We start from the raw sequence: 14,317 nt of genomic DNA, 5'->3' as shown, positions 1-14,317 counted from the left end.
TTTTTCCTTGTTATTTTGATTTTTTGTTTCATCAATTAAATTCAGCAATTGAATCCTTCTCCTTTGTTCTAGTTAGATTCCAGCATGTTGAATTTGTTCTTTATTATTAATTTCGCAATTAGTGTAGTTATGATTATGCGTAGGTAATTCCTTTGATTGGGAATAAGGTGAGCCATGGTATTAAATTAGGATTGTCGTGTAGCATGAGTTCTTCCGTATTGGTCTCGCTATCTTTTGATAGATTTCTTTGCTAGATTGAAAGATTGGTAATTTGATTTATCGTTAGATTTAGAATTTCTCTTGAGTGAAAGCTTTGATAAATTCTAGGGAATTATTAGACCGTGAGTTTATTTGAGCTTTGATCGAAAGACTAGCTTATCTTCCCTGAGACCGTATTATAAGACCTCTGTTGCTTGACTGACCTGTTATTTGCCATGGTGAACCGAAATTCCCGATCCTCTTTTTATCTTGTTAAGAATATTCATTTTAGCAATTAGCCAGTTAATCAATCAATTTCAAAATCCCCAATTAATTGTTACTTTATAGACTGAAAAATAGCAAACAAAATCAACCTTGTCTCTCTGTGGTTCGACCCTTACTATCACTAGCTATAGTTTTAGTTTGGAATTATAAATTTAATTTTGGTACTAAACGACGGTATCAAATTTTGGCGCCGTTGCCGGGGAGACGGTGTAATTCTGTTTGCTTTATTTTAGTTTATTTTTCTTGTCTCAAGGAACTTTTGTTCCTTGAGGCCGTTGCTTACCTTTGCTTCTAGTTTTGCTTTTGCACAGTTAGAAGACAGGTTTTTGAGAGGAAGACTTGAGTACTCTCACTTTGGAAGTTATGGCTACGATATACGATAATTTTCAGCCAAAGGAGCACCACCTTCCAAAGGGGCGCCAGTTACCTACCCCTACTACCGGTAAATTCGAGTTTCGTTCCTCTTATATTGATTTAGTGGAACGGAATCAGTTCGCGGGTCTGCCAGATGAAGACCCCTTGAAACATATGGAAATTTTCACGGACTATTGCTGTTCAATACCTATACCGGAGGGGGTAACTCAAGATGAAGTAAAGGGGTTTATGTTCTTATACTCCTTGAAGGATTCGGCGCGAGATTGGTAGCGCTACCTCGATAGAGTAGCAGCTGGAGTCACTGATTGGACGTCTTTAGCACTAGCCTTCTACAAGAAGTACTTCCCGCTTTCAAAGACTGATGCCTTGAAGGGTAAAATCACGAGTTTTCAACAAGGAGCCGACGAAGATTTTTGTGAAGCATGGGGACGTTTCAAACGTTTTGTCCGAGCTGTCCCTCATCACGGTTTCCAGCAATGGTATCTTTGCAACCTATTTTATAATGCTTTATATGATGATTACAAAGTCATTTTGGATGCAGCTGCTAATGGTAGGTTCCAAAATAATACCGGACAAAGTAAAGGTTGGAACACCATTGAGGAGATGGCAGTCCATAAAGCTGAGTTTGGAAGTTCACGTGGAAAGTCACGAAAGCAAAGTGAAGAAATGGCTCTTTGTTGTGACACTTATGACTTCCATTTCTACCCGTCTCGAGAAGCTCGAGACTTCTGAAGCTTCCAAGGAGAAAGTCGAAATTCCTGTTCAAAACTCAGATGAGATCGAGAAGTTAAGAGAGATGGTCCAACTCCTTTTGGTTCAAGTGGCGAATATGGAAGCAGCCGGGATTGAGTCCTCACGGAATTTTGTGAAACAATTGGAGAATATGGAGGCTAAGCAAGCCGCTAATTCTTCAAACAAATGTGAAGGGCCGGTTGAGACGATCAATGCCATCAATCTCAGAAGTGGCCTTTCTTATGAAAGTCCCGACAAGCCAAAGGAAGACTCGGAAAATGATGAAGAAGCTCGTTTGAATTCGATGCAAAACGAGTCCGAATGCCCGATCTTGTTGGTCGATCGACCAAGATTCCCGATCGATCGGTAGAATTGTCGAGACAAAATAGTTTCTGGTCGAAACTATTCACACCTAGCACATCCGATCGATCGACCAACATCCTCGGTCGATCGTCGAGATACCGATGACGTTAATTCGGACAGAACTGTTCACACCCGGCTACTTGGTCGATCGACCACCCATACGATCGATCGTTGGATCTCGAAGCGAGGATGCAAATCCGTCAAATAGTTTGCATGATTCGTCACTCATTGATGATTTGTGAAGGTATTAAACCTACGGAGGCGAAGGTTACTGATCCTACGGCCGGTGTTGCGATCCGTATCCGGAGCGTTTGAAGGCTACCAAGTGGAGCGTAAGTTTGGTAAGTTTCGGAGATGGTCAGAATCTCGAGGTAACGGTTCCTTTCACGATTTAATTACCCGGTACCCTCTTACGCTAAATTTATGAAAGATATTTTGAATCGTAAGAGAAATTTTTGTGATGATGGTAATGTTGCTTTTGTGGAGGAATGTAATGCTCTTTCACAAGTTAATGTGCCACCTAAATTAAAGGACCCGGGTAGTTTTTCAATTCCTTGCACTATAGGTAACCACGTAATTGGAAAGGCCCTCAGTGACTTAGGGGCCAGTGTTAGTGTCATGCCATATTACATTTTGCGAAAGGTTAAACATTGGTAGACTTAAGGTGACCGATATTACCGTTCAAATGGCAAATAGATCGACTCAGAGACCTATAGGTGTTCTAGAGGACGTACCCGTTCGAGTGGGTAAGTTTTTTATTCCTGTCGATTTCGTTGTTTTGGACATTGCAGAGGATAGTCAGATACCTATTATTTTAGGCAGACCGTTCTTATATACACGGTGAAATTTTGTGATAGATGTCAAACGCGGAACCATCACCTTAGAGGTAGGGGATGACACCATTGAGTCCAGTCTTGCTCACAAGGCAATCGAACTCACTTGATGAGGATACGTGTTATTCTATTGATATTGTTTGTGGTCTGTTAATTGTAATTGGAGGGAATCCTTAGCCAAGGATCCCTTAGCTGATCTAACCCATTTAGATGAGTGTGCAGGTAATACAGTGGAGAATGCTGAGGAGCCAGATGCTTTGGTTGCCTCAATGGAGAGCTACGAGCTCAACGAAGAAGAAGATGAGATGCTTTTGAGCCTGGCCAACGATAATTTGGTGAACACTTGCTACACCATTGAAGCTGATTCTGTCTATGCTGTAGAGGTATAGGTGCCAGAGCGTAAGCCACTTCCTCCTAATCTTAAGTATGTTTTTCTAGATGATACGGAGCAGTACCCAGCCATTGTTAGCTCTAAGCTTAACGATGACCAGCTGTCTGCTTTGATGTGTGTACTTAAGAAAAACAGGAAGGCTTTGGGTTACTCTCTGGATGACACTAAGGGCATCAGCCCCGATGTTTGTATGCATAGGATAGAGCTGGAAGAGGGCCACAAGCCTTACAGACAGGGTCAACGCAAGTTGAACCCGAAGATGCAGGAAGTTGTTATGGCTGAGGTGATGAAACTATTTGATGCAGGTATTATTTATACAGTTGGCAACTCCAAGTGGGTTAGCCCAGTTCAGGTGGTCCCAAAGAAAGGAGGGACTACCGTGGTTAAAAATGATAAAAATGAATTAATACCAACTCGAGTAGTGACAGGGTGGCGGATGTGCATTGATTATAGACAGTTGAATGCCACCACCAAGAAAGACCATTTCCCCCTCCCTTTTGTTGACCAAATGACTGAAAGACTTGCTTCTAACAAATTTTTCTGTTTTCTAGACTGATATTCAGGGTTCTTTCAGATCCCTATTCATCAGGACGATCAGAGTAAGACTACTTTTACCTGTCCACAGGGTGTTTTTGCGTATCGTAGAATGCCTTTCGGATTGTGTAACGCCCCTGCTACCTTTCAGAGGTGCATGATGGGGATTTTTCTGATTATATAGAGAATATTATGGAGGTATTTATGGATGATTTCTCGTTTATGGCGGTGACTTTGATCGTTGTTTAGCTAACCTTGATAAAGTCATGCAGCGTTGTATAGATGTTAATCTTGTTTTTAAGCGGGAAAAGTGTGGGTTTATGGTCAATGAGGGAGTTGTGTTAGGGCATCGATTTACGATAAAGGTATACATGTTGACAAGGCAAAGGTGCAAGTGATTGAGCAATTACCTCCTCCCGTGAATGTTAAAGGAGTGAGGAGTTTCCTTGGTCACTATTTGGTTTTTACCGGCGTTTCATTAAGGATTTTTCAAAAATTGCTAAACCACTTACACAATTGCTCCTTAAGGATTCTGTCTTTGAATTTACCGATGAGTGCCATGTCACTTTTAACGAGTTAAAGGAGGCCCTACTTTCTGCGCCAATCATTCACGCTTTGATTGGGACCTCCCATTTGAGATCATGTGCGATGCCAGCGATTATGCGATCGGTGCAGTTCTGAGACAGCGAAAGAATAAAGCTTTGAATGCCATATACTATGCGAGCCGAACTCTGGATGAGGCTCAAGTCAACTATTTTACCACCGAGAAAGAGTTTCTAGCTGTTGTTTTTGCCTTAGACAAATTTCGGTCTTATTTGTTAGGTTCTAAGGTTATTGTTTATACTGACCATGAAGCGTTGAAGACTCTCTTTATTAAGAAAGATGCGAAACCGAGACTTTTGAGGTGGATACTCCTTTTGCAGGAGTTTGATTTGGAGATCAGAGATAAGAAAGGAGCAGAGAATCGTGTAGTGACCACCTATCTCGTCTGCGGTGAGAAAGGGAGGATTTGTTGCCTATTAATGATTCTTTTCATGATGAGAGTTTGTTAGCAATTACTACTTCAGGGTCTTATCCACCTCCGTGGTTTGCTGATTTTGCTAACTTTGCTGTGACAGGTAGGATACCACCCGAGCATTCATGGCAGCAGAAGAAGCGATTTGCCTATGATGCTAGACAATATTTTTGGGATGACCCTTATGTTTTCAAGGAATGCGCAGACGGTCTCATCCGGAGATGCGTACCTCAGTGGGAGGTGAAGGATATCCTAGAGGCTTGCCACTCTTCTGCTTATGGTGGTCATCACGGTCCGTCCAGGACCGTAGCTAAGGTACTCCAATCTGGTTTCTATTGGCCAACTTTGCATGCAGATTGTCGCATTTTGTTCTTGAATGCGATGCTTGTCAAAGATCGGGAATATTTCAAGAGACATGAGATGCCACAGGTAGGCATTCTTGAGGTTGAGATTTTCGATGTCTGGGGCATTGATTATCAAGGACCTTTTCCGAGCAGTCAAGGTAATAAATATATCCTCGTAGCTGTAGATTATGTATCCAAATGGGTGGAAGCTATTGCTACCCCCCATTACGATGCAAAGGCCGTGATTAAACTGTTTAAAAAGATCATTTTCCCTCGTTTTGGTGTCCCTCGGGTTGTCATTAGCGATGGGGGAATGCATTTTAAAGAGAAACAACTTAGTGCTTTATTGACTAAATTCGGCGTCCAACATCGTAGAGGTTTGGGGTATCATCTCCAAACTAGTGGTCAGGTTGAGGTTTCTAACAGAGAATTGACAGAAGTCTTAGCTAAAGTTGTTTCTAAATCGCGGAAAGATTGGAGTCTTAAGTTAGCTGATGTCTTATGGGCTTATAGAACTGCGTTTAAAACGCCAATCGGGATGTCACCATACCGATTGATTTATGGTAAGACATGTCATTTACCTGTCGAGTTAGAGCGTAAGTCTTGGTGGGCTATTTGTGATTTGAATTTAGATCCTAACCTCTCTCGTGAGAAACGCATGACACAGCTGAATAAGCTAGAGGAATTTAGGCTGCTGGCCTATGACAATGCAAGGATCTACAAGGAGAAATCAAAGCGCTGGCACGACAAGAGAATCATCAAGCGCGAGTTCCATATTAGCGATAAGGTACTTCTTTTTAACGCTCGTATCCGTTTATTTCCTGGTAAGCTGAAAAGCTGTCACAAAGTTCGGATCAGTTGAATTGGAGACCTCTGCTGGAGAAAGGTTCAAGGTAAATGGCCAATATGTGAAGCACTATCATGGATCAGATGCATATGTTGGGAAGGTCGAGGTTTTGTACTTCGATCCGCTATCAGATGATGAAAAGTGAGGTAACAAGGTCGTGCGGAACCTCTTAAACCAGCGCTAATTGGGAGGCAACCCAGGTTGTAATTATTTTGTAATTTAGGAATTTTGCTTTGTTTTCTTTTATTTATTTATTTCGCCTTTCTTTTGAGTTTTTGTTTAATTTCATGCATTTTGCAATTTCTTGGTTTGGGAAAATTGTACGCCTTTGATAATTTTTGCAGGAATTCATTTTATGCAAAGTGCGTAGGAGGAGTGCTTGATTTTTGTGAGGAAAGGACGGGAAATTATGATGGCAAAGGAATTTCTGACGAATTACAGCCTAAACGCCAGCGTTTGCAGTCGATCGACCTGTCCATTGTCGATCGATCGACGAGGAGATTCGAAGCTACGTGCGGTGTAATCTGGTTGATCGACCGAGTAAAGTGGTCGATCGACCACTTCGCGGGTTCAGAATGAAGCTAATAAGGGAAGTCTTCATCCCTTACTCTTTTATTCTTTCATTTTCCCAAAATCAGAAAAGGCCAAACCCTATTTCCTCTCCCTTTTTCGCTTTTTCAACTGCAAATCCGTCTCACTCTCTTCCTTTCTTGCTTTAATCTTCAAGGAAATCATCAAGGTATGTTTCTAATCTTATCTTTATGCCTTTTATTCGAGTTTTGCTGAAGTTCCATGCGAAATTTTCGAGTAATGTGCCCTTGAGACGAAAAATCGATTTGGGGAAATCGATTCTAGGGTTTGATTTCTTGTCATCCTTGTACTTTAATTGCTTAGTCTACTCTTTCCCCCTTGTTTTTCAACGCAAATAAGCAGTTAGGACGTGTTTAAGCCGTTTCCCCCAATTTATTCGAAACCCTAATTCGCTTCCAGGTTTGATCTTGATTCGGGCTTCCAGATATTGACATTGCTAAGGGGTTTTTCGTTTCTTATGGGCTGTTTTGCAGGTAACAACAATGACAAAGGGAAAAGAGCCAATGCAAGAGGGACAATCGAGCCAAAGGCCAGCTAAGCGGCAACGAGGACTGCCCCTGATGATAGAATCCACTACGGATAGTCTACCTGACTATCCGCAGGTTATCTTTGATAAGCCTATTCAGCGCGCTAAATTTTCCTTCTTTGTTTCGAGTGTAAAGATCACAGCTACCCGGTTTCTCCACAAAGACACTTTGGAGAAACTAGGTCACATTCTGAGTCGGTCGTGTCCCTGCTAAATGGGACGGGTATGACAGGTTTAGTGGACATGGCTGAGTTCACGTACTATGTTATGACCCTTGAATTCTTTTCCTCTTACGCTTTTGACTCCACAGCCTTTGAGGCTGATGCGACCAAACCCTGCATTTCCTTTCGACTTTTTAATGTCAATTATTCTCTGACACTTGCTGATTTTGCGAGTTTTCTGGGTCTTTACTTCGAGGGCAGAACCTCGGACCCCTTTGACACTCACCGGGCCATGTGGTCTTGTATCGGTGACACTTACGGGTCGAGGAGGACGGGCACTTCCGTCCACTTGCCTCCTCTTCGTTATTTTCTACGGCTAATGGGTAATACCATTTTTGGCCGTAAAGAGTCTAATAATGTGAATAATATTGAGCTGTCGATTTTGGCGGGCTATCTGAATGTTGAGCGTCGGAGAGCCCGCATCTATAACATTGCCTACTTGACCGCCGCTCACTTTTAGACTGTAAGTGAGGGCACCTTGACCACCATTGCCTGTGGCGGATTGGTGACACGTATCGCCAACCGCCTTGTTTTACTTTTCCCTCGACATGAGGACCCCATCGACCCTGAGCTGCGTTTCATGGACCTCCGTTACGCGAGGGGTGTCTATTGGATCGATAGACAGATGCGGTGGAAGATTGATTCTTTCATCTGTGACCGCATCCCTGTCACTGGCTACCCTCCTGTCCTGCCCCTTACCACTGTTGAGGGGGCAGCTCGGCCGCCCCTGCCTAGTTACAGGCTGCCTCTGGTGGCGGCTACACCTTCTGCTAGCACTTCGAGGAGGGCTCGTGCCTCCTCGTCACAGGCACCCCCTAACTCCACTACCACCCCTACTGCTGGTTCATCCACTTTTCGACCACCTACTCCTTTAGTTGTCCCTCCGGTCATGGACCAGAAGGAAATGTCACGTGTCTTGGGTGATTTGTGCAGGAGCTTCAACGAGCACAGATTGGACACGGCCATCGCCCTGTACCCGGTCTACGACGAGCTAGCTCGTGGGGGGATGCTTCCACAGGGTGACTGGGCTCACCCTTCTTACTTTGTTCCCCCTGTGGGTGGCTACCCTCAGGCTCCTAGCAGACCTACTCCTACCACCACCACTACTGGTCCCTCCACTTCCAGGAGAGCCACTCCTTCCGTTTCCAGGAGGGCCACTCATGTTGCTGCTGAGGAGGAGGAGGAGGAGAGTGACTCGGGGTCCGACGTGGAAAGAGACTCCGACTACGAGGGTGGAGATTAGATGCTGGTGACCTCCCCGTTTTGGCTGGTTTGGGGAGGTCGTATTTTGTGAGTCATTTTCCTTTCTCTTTTCGCTTCCTTTTACTTTTTTTTTTATGCTTTTATTCTCCCGTTTTTCTGCTGGTGATTTGCTGTTGAGCACAATGGGGACATTGTGCGTTTTTGTTTGGGGAGGGTATTTGCATATGCCTTTTGTTTTGCATCTGCATTTGTTTTTTATTGCATTTCAGTCACATGTTTAGTGCATTTCTGTTTGCATTTGTTTTTATTTTCACCATTCAAAAAAAAAAACAAAAAAAAAAAAACAAAGAAAAAAATTGAAAAAATTCATAAAAACCAAAAATATCACGTTTACTTTTGCATATAGTTGAGTCGGATTGGAGTTATTAATGATGATTTTGCTCTATTAGTCAAATATGCCATTCCTTGCCTTTTCATAGCTGCTTAGCAAGAATTAAAAGTGACCTCTCAAATTTTGTTATGGAATCCATTTCGGGCAATTAGACTTGACTCATTACTTTCGGCAAACTACTTATACCTTCTAAGATATAGAGCCTATAACTGGTGACATTTATGACCGGTTAATTTAGGATTGAGAGTAGTTACTCCCTTCATTTCATGTTTTGCACGTGTATGAATTTTGATTGCTTATTGCCTATACGCATTGGTTTGTGGTCGGTATTGCATGTTTTGAGAACTATTGCATCTTCCCCTTTCTCATTTTACCTCATTAACTCCACTATAAGCCAAAATTGCCACTTGCCCTCAAATACATCCGATACTTAGCCTACCGTTGTGCCAAGCTAGGAAGTAGTAGAGGAATTTGTTGATTTAAGCTGTTTTGGTTCGCTCTTGTAATGTTGGAGCGGGTATTTTTGAGAAGTGAAGGGATTAATTCAGCCTGAAAACATGAAGAAAGGAAAAATTCAGAAAAATGAAAAAAAAAGATGAGTTGTTTACCTGGGCAGAATGCTTTGGTGTGTGCAGGGTGGTCGATTGACTGCCATCATTGGTCGATCGACCACCAGTTCAGATTTTGAAAAAAAAAATGAAAATGAAAGAAAAAGAAAGAAACAAGAAAAAAAAAGAAAAAAAAAAGAGTCTTGAAAATAATAAAGTCTTGGCTAAAATAAAAACACGCCTCATGTGCTTACCTCTTGATTTGGAGGCGTTCGTTTGGATTTTTGTGTTGCCTAGTCAATAAAGGCATGGTCTCTTTGTTGAGTTGGAAGAACGGGATTCGGTTTCTGATGGTTCGTTAGGTACTAGCTTGGCTCTTACCTTCACTTTCCCATAATTGTTTTGCCCCTTCTTTCCCACTTAGCCTCACATATCCAAATTTTGCAATAGTTCGGCATGTGATAGTCCTTGACGGTGGTTATGCGTATGTACGGTAAATAGAATTATTATTCATGCTAGTCAAGCATACATGTTTTGTCGGTCGCAGTCTAGGTGAGAGACTATACTTTTCTTCCCTCTCTTTTACATATTATCTTACCATTTGCTTTGCTGAGAGAAGAGAGATCCGGGAGAGTCCGATTGTATGAGTCTTGCAAGGTCGAACGCCCGACTTAATTCTATGATATGCATAAATTTGTTCACTTGATTTAAGCTTTGCAGTGGTTGACTTTGGGCATTAAATGGTTTGGCATTGACTTGTAGTTAGCTCTGAAATGTACTCCGTTCCATTTAGTTTTTTTATACGGGTCATAGTGCTTGCTTGGGGACAAGCAAGGTTTGGTTTGGGGAGATTTGATACGTGCATATTCTATACACTTTATCTGTGGTTTTGGCATGTATTTCTATGCATAATTGGTAGCTTAAGGCTGCTATTTCTCTCGAAACGGTTTACTTTGCATTTTCTATGATTTATTGTAGGAATGCGCGGAAGTGGGCTAAATCAAGCCAAATTCGTCCTCCAGAAGCAAGTTCAAGGAAGCCAAGAAGAAGGAGAGTCGCATTTACTCACCTTGGGATGCGTGCAAGGAGTGAAGAGTTGATTGGAAGCAACAAGGAGCCACTGCTCAGCATTTTGATCGATCGACAATGCTTTTATCGATCGATCGACCACCGGAGCTCGGTCGAAGCTCTGTATTCGCATACTCGATCGATCGACCACTCGGCCTGTCGATCGACCCGATTCGAGTGATAATTATTTCTCCGTGTTAGACTTTTAAAAGCCCAACTTGTAATTAACTTTGGGTATCTTTTTATCGTGAGAACGCAACAACTTTTAGGTTATGTTTTCATTCGGAAAAAACTTAGTTTTCAGATCTAGCTTGAGACTAAAACCTTGGATTCGAATGCTTTGTTCTTGATTTTCAATTAGTAAGCTTTTTATGCAATTCTTCCTCTTTCTTATTTTTCCTTGTTATTTTGATTTTTTGTTTCATCAATTAAATTCAGCAATTGAATCCTTCTCCTTTGTTCTAGTTAGATTCCATCATGTTGAATTTGTTCTTTATTATTAATTTCGCAATTAGTGTAGTTATGATTATGCGTAGGTAATTCCTTTGATTGGGAATAAGGTGAGCCATGGTATTAAATTAGGATTGTCGTGTAGCATGAGTTCTTCCGTATTGGTCTCGCTATCTTTTCATAGATTTCTTTGCTAGATTGAAAGATTCGTAATTTGATTTATCGTTAGATTTAGAATTTCTCTTGAGTGAAAGCTTTGATAAATTCTAGGGAATTATTAGACCGTGAGGTTATTTGAGCTTTGATCGAAAGACTAGCTTATCTTCCCTGAGACCGTATTATAAGACCTCTATTGCTTGACTGACCTGTTATTTGCCATGGTGAACCGAAATTCCCGATCCTCTTTTTATCTTGTTAAGAATATTCATTTTAGCAATTAGCCAGTTAATCAATCAATTTCAAAATCCCCAATTAATTGTTACTTTATAGACTGAAAAATAGCAAACAAAATCAACCTTGTCTCTCTGTGGTTCGACCCTTACTATCACTAGCTATAGTTTTAGTTTGGAATTATAAATTTAATTTTGGTACTAAATGACGGTATCAGTGACTCACGTAAACCATTTGTCCATGTCATTGTGACTTATTGTGTGAACCATTTGTCCTTGTTTATTATTCATTGCGACTCGTTGTGTGAACCATTTGTCCTTGTTCATTAGTCATTGTGAATCGTTGTTTGAACCATTTCTCCTTATTAATAAGTCATTGTGACTCTTTATGTAAACCATTTGTCCTTGTTATTGTGAACCATTTCTAATTGTTCATTAGTTATTGTGACTCTTTGTGGCAACGATTTGTCATTGTGAGACTCGTTATGTGAACCATTTGTGCTTGTTCCTTTGGCATTGTGGCTCGTTGTGTGAACCATTTGTCCTTGTCAATGTAACTCGTGTGCGAACTATTTGTCCTTGTCATCGTGACTCGTTTTGTGAACTATTTGTTCTTGTTCGTTAGGCATCGTGACTCGTGTGAACCATTTGTCCTTGTCATTGTGACTCATTTTGTGAATTAATTGTCCATGTTCATTTGGCATTCTGACTCATTGTACGAACCATTTTCCATGTTCATTAGTCAATGTGACTCGTTGTGTGAACCATTTGTATTTGCCATTGTGACTCGTTGTCTGAACCATATGTCCTTGTTTCTTAGGCATTGTGACTCGTTGTGTGAACCATTTGTCCATGTCATTGTGACTCATTGTGCAAACCATTCGTCCTTGATATTGTGACTCGTTGTATGAACTATTTGTTCTTGTTCGTTAGGCATTGTGACTCATGTAAACCATTTGTCCTTGTCATTGTGACTCATTGTGTGAACCATTTGTCCTTGTTTGTTAGCCATTGTGGCTCGTTGTGTGAACCTTTTGTCTTTGTCATTGTAACTCATTGTTCGAACCATTTGTCCTTGTCATTGTGACTTAGTGTTCGAACAATTTGCCCTTGTTTATTATTCATTATGACTCGTTCTTTGAACCATTTGTCCTTATTCATTAGTCATTGTGAATTGTTGTTTGAACCATTTTTCCTTATTCATAAGTCATTGTGACTCTTTATGTAAACCATTTGTCCTTGTTATTGTGAACCATTTCTCCTTGTTCATTAGTTATTGTGACTCTTTGTGTGAACGATTTGTCATAGTGAGAACTCGTTATGTTAACCATTAGTCCTTGTTCCTTAGACATTGTGACTTGTTGTGTGAACCATTTGTGCTTGCCATTGTAACTCCTTATACGAACTATGTGTCCTTGTCATCGTGTCTCGCAGTGTGAACTATTTGTTCTTGTTCGTTAGGCATTATGACTCGTGTGAACCATTTGTCCTTGTCATTGTGACTCATTGTGTGAATTATTTGTCCATGTTCATGTTGGAGTAAGTGTCCTCCGACAATAATGCGATCACAATTGTTGATCATATTGATCACATATTTAAATCTCATTACAAGAATACGAAAGGGATGATACATTACATATATATAGTCAACTGGTCCACACATATCGGTAATGATTGGCTGGCTAGATTTTGCCATTACTGTCGTGCGACGGTGGTGATCAGTTGATCCCTTGAGGTCACACCTAAAGGACGATTCCCTTAATTGAAAAGGTTAATTAATTGTATGCCGATGCAGATTAATTAATTCCTTAAAATTGAACAAATTATTATCATAAGAGAGAAAATGACATCTTATTATAATGTGATTAAATGAGATTTTATTTAGTAATTTAAGAAGTTATATTACTAAAATTAATCGGTGTTTGCGAAACACGCGAGATGAGGATGATAAGTCAGTTATAATTACAAGATGTTGTGAATTATACTAACTAGTAATTAAATGACCATTTTATGAGAAAGTAATTTTAAATTACTAGTTAATTTGTTAAATATGATTTATTTAATTTGTAAATGATATTTAATTTGTTAAATATGCATTTTGTATTAAAACATGACATAGGACATGTCACATGTCACATGACATACAATTGTACAATTGACAAAAATAAAATGGACTCCATATTACACTAGATAAACCGAAATTAGGTGGGAGTTTTAGTGGTTTTTGGTCTTATTCATTTGTCTTATTCATTTGTCCATGACACTTGCTAGTGACTAGACAATGACAAAGCCTTACACCATTTGGCTTGTGAAGACAAAATGAAAAAGAAAATTGTCCACTACTCTAGTGCACCAACCGGTTTTGGTGACACAAATAAGAGAGGATTTTTCCTCTATTATTCATTCTCTTATGTTTTTCCATAAAAACTATTTTCTCTCTCTTGTTCATCATAAAATCAAGTTTGATGAATCTAATTTGTACAAATCAAATACTTATAATACTAGTAATAGTATATGAGCATTAGTAATCAATTTTAAGGTAAACCACATTACAAATATCTAGTACATATTAGTTTGTGGAATTGAGAGATTGTTTTGGGTGCTACTAATTGGAGGGCTTCTAATTTGAAGTCATGAATGTTCATCCATTAATCGAAAGCTCAAGAACTAACAAGAAGGAGATCTTGTTGGTGCCCATTTGACCGAAATTTATATGGTGAGAAATTGATTTTCTTATCTCTTCTTATTTAAGTTTGCATGCATAAGATTAGTAATTAATTTTATGACTAAATTAATTAAAACATATATGAATATGTTGTTTAATGAGATATAGATTTCCAACAAGCGGTATCAAGAGCACAAGGTTGTTTGCATGCAAATCGGTTATAGTTGTACCGAGTTATACGATTAACCTATAAAACTTGTAAATTTGTGTTATTATGATATATCACGAAAATAATTTATGCATGTTAAAGTTTCTGATCCTAAAATGTATTTAGGATATTTTGGTTAA

At 40.1% G+C, this 14,317-nt stretch overlaps 1 non-coding gene across 1 annotated transcript; it reads right to left on the bottom strand.

Annotated features, from left to right (window-relative positions):
- Positions 1–1,219: 1,219 nt before the first annotated feature.
- On the bottom strand, positions 1,220–1,328 carry LOC141636120 (small nucleolar RNA R71). Its single transcript, XR_012540754.1, has one exon. It is a non-coding gene; the product is annotated as a small nucleolar RNA R71 (small nucleolar RNA).
- Positions 1,329–14,317: the final 12,989 nt, after the last annotated feature.

Source organism: Silene latifolia, chromosome Y (genome assembly GCF_048544455.1).
Source record: "Silene latifolia isolate original U9 population chromosome Y, ASM4854445v1, whole genome shotgun sequence".
NCBI classification, from domain to species: Eukaryota; Viridiplantae; Streptophyta; class Magnoliopsida; order Caryophyllales; family Caryophyllaceae; genus Silene; species Silene latifolia.
This window is presented reverse-complemented; position numbering and strand designations above follow the sequence as displayed.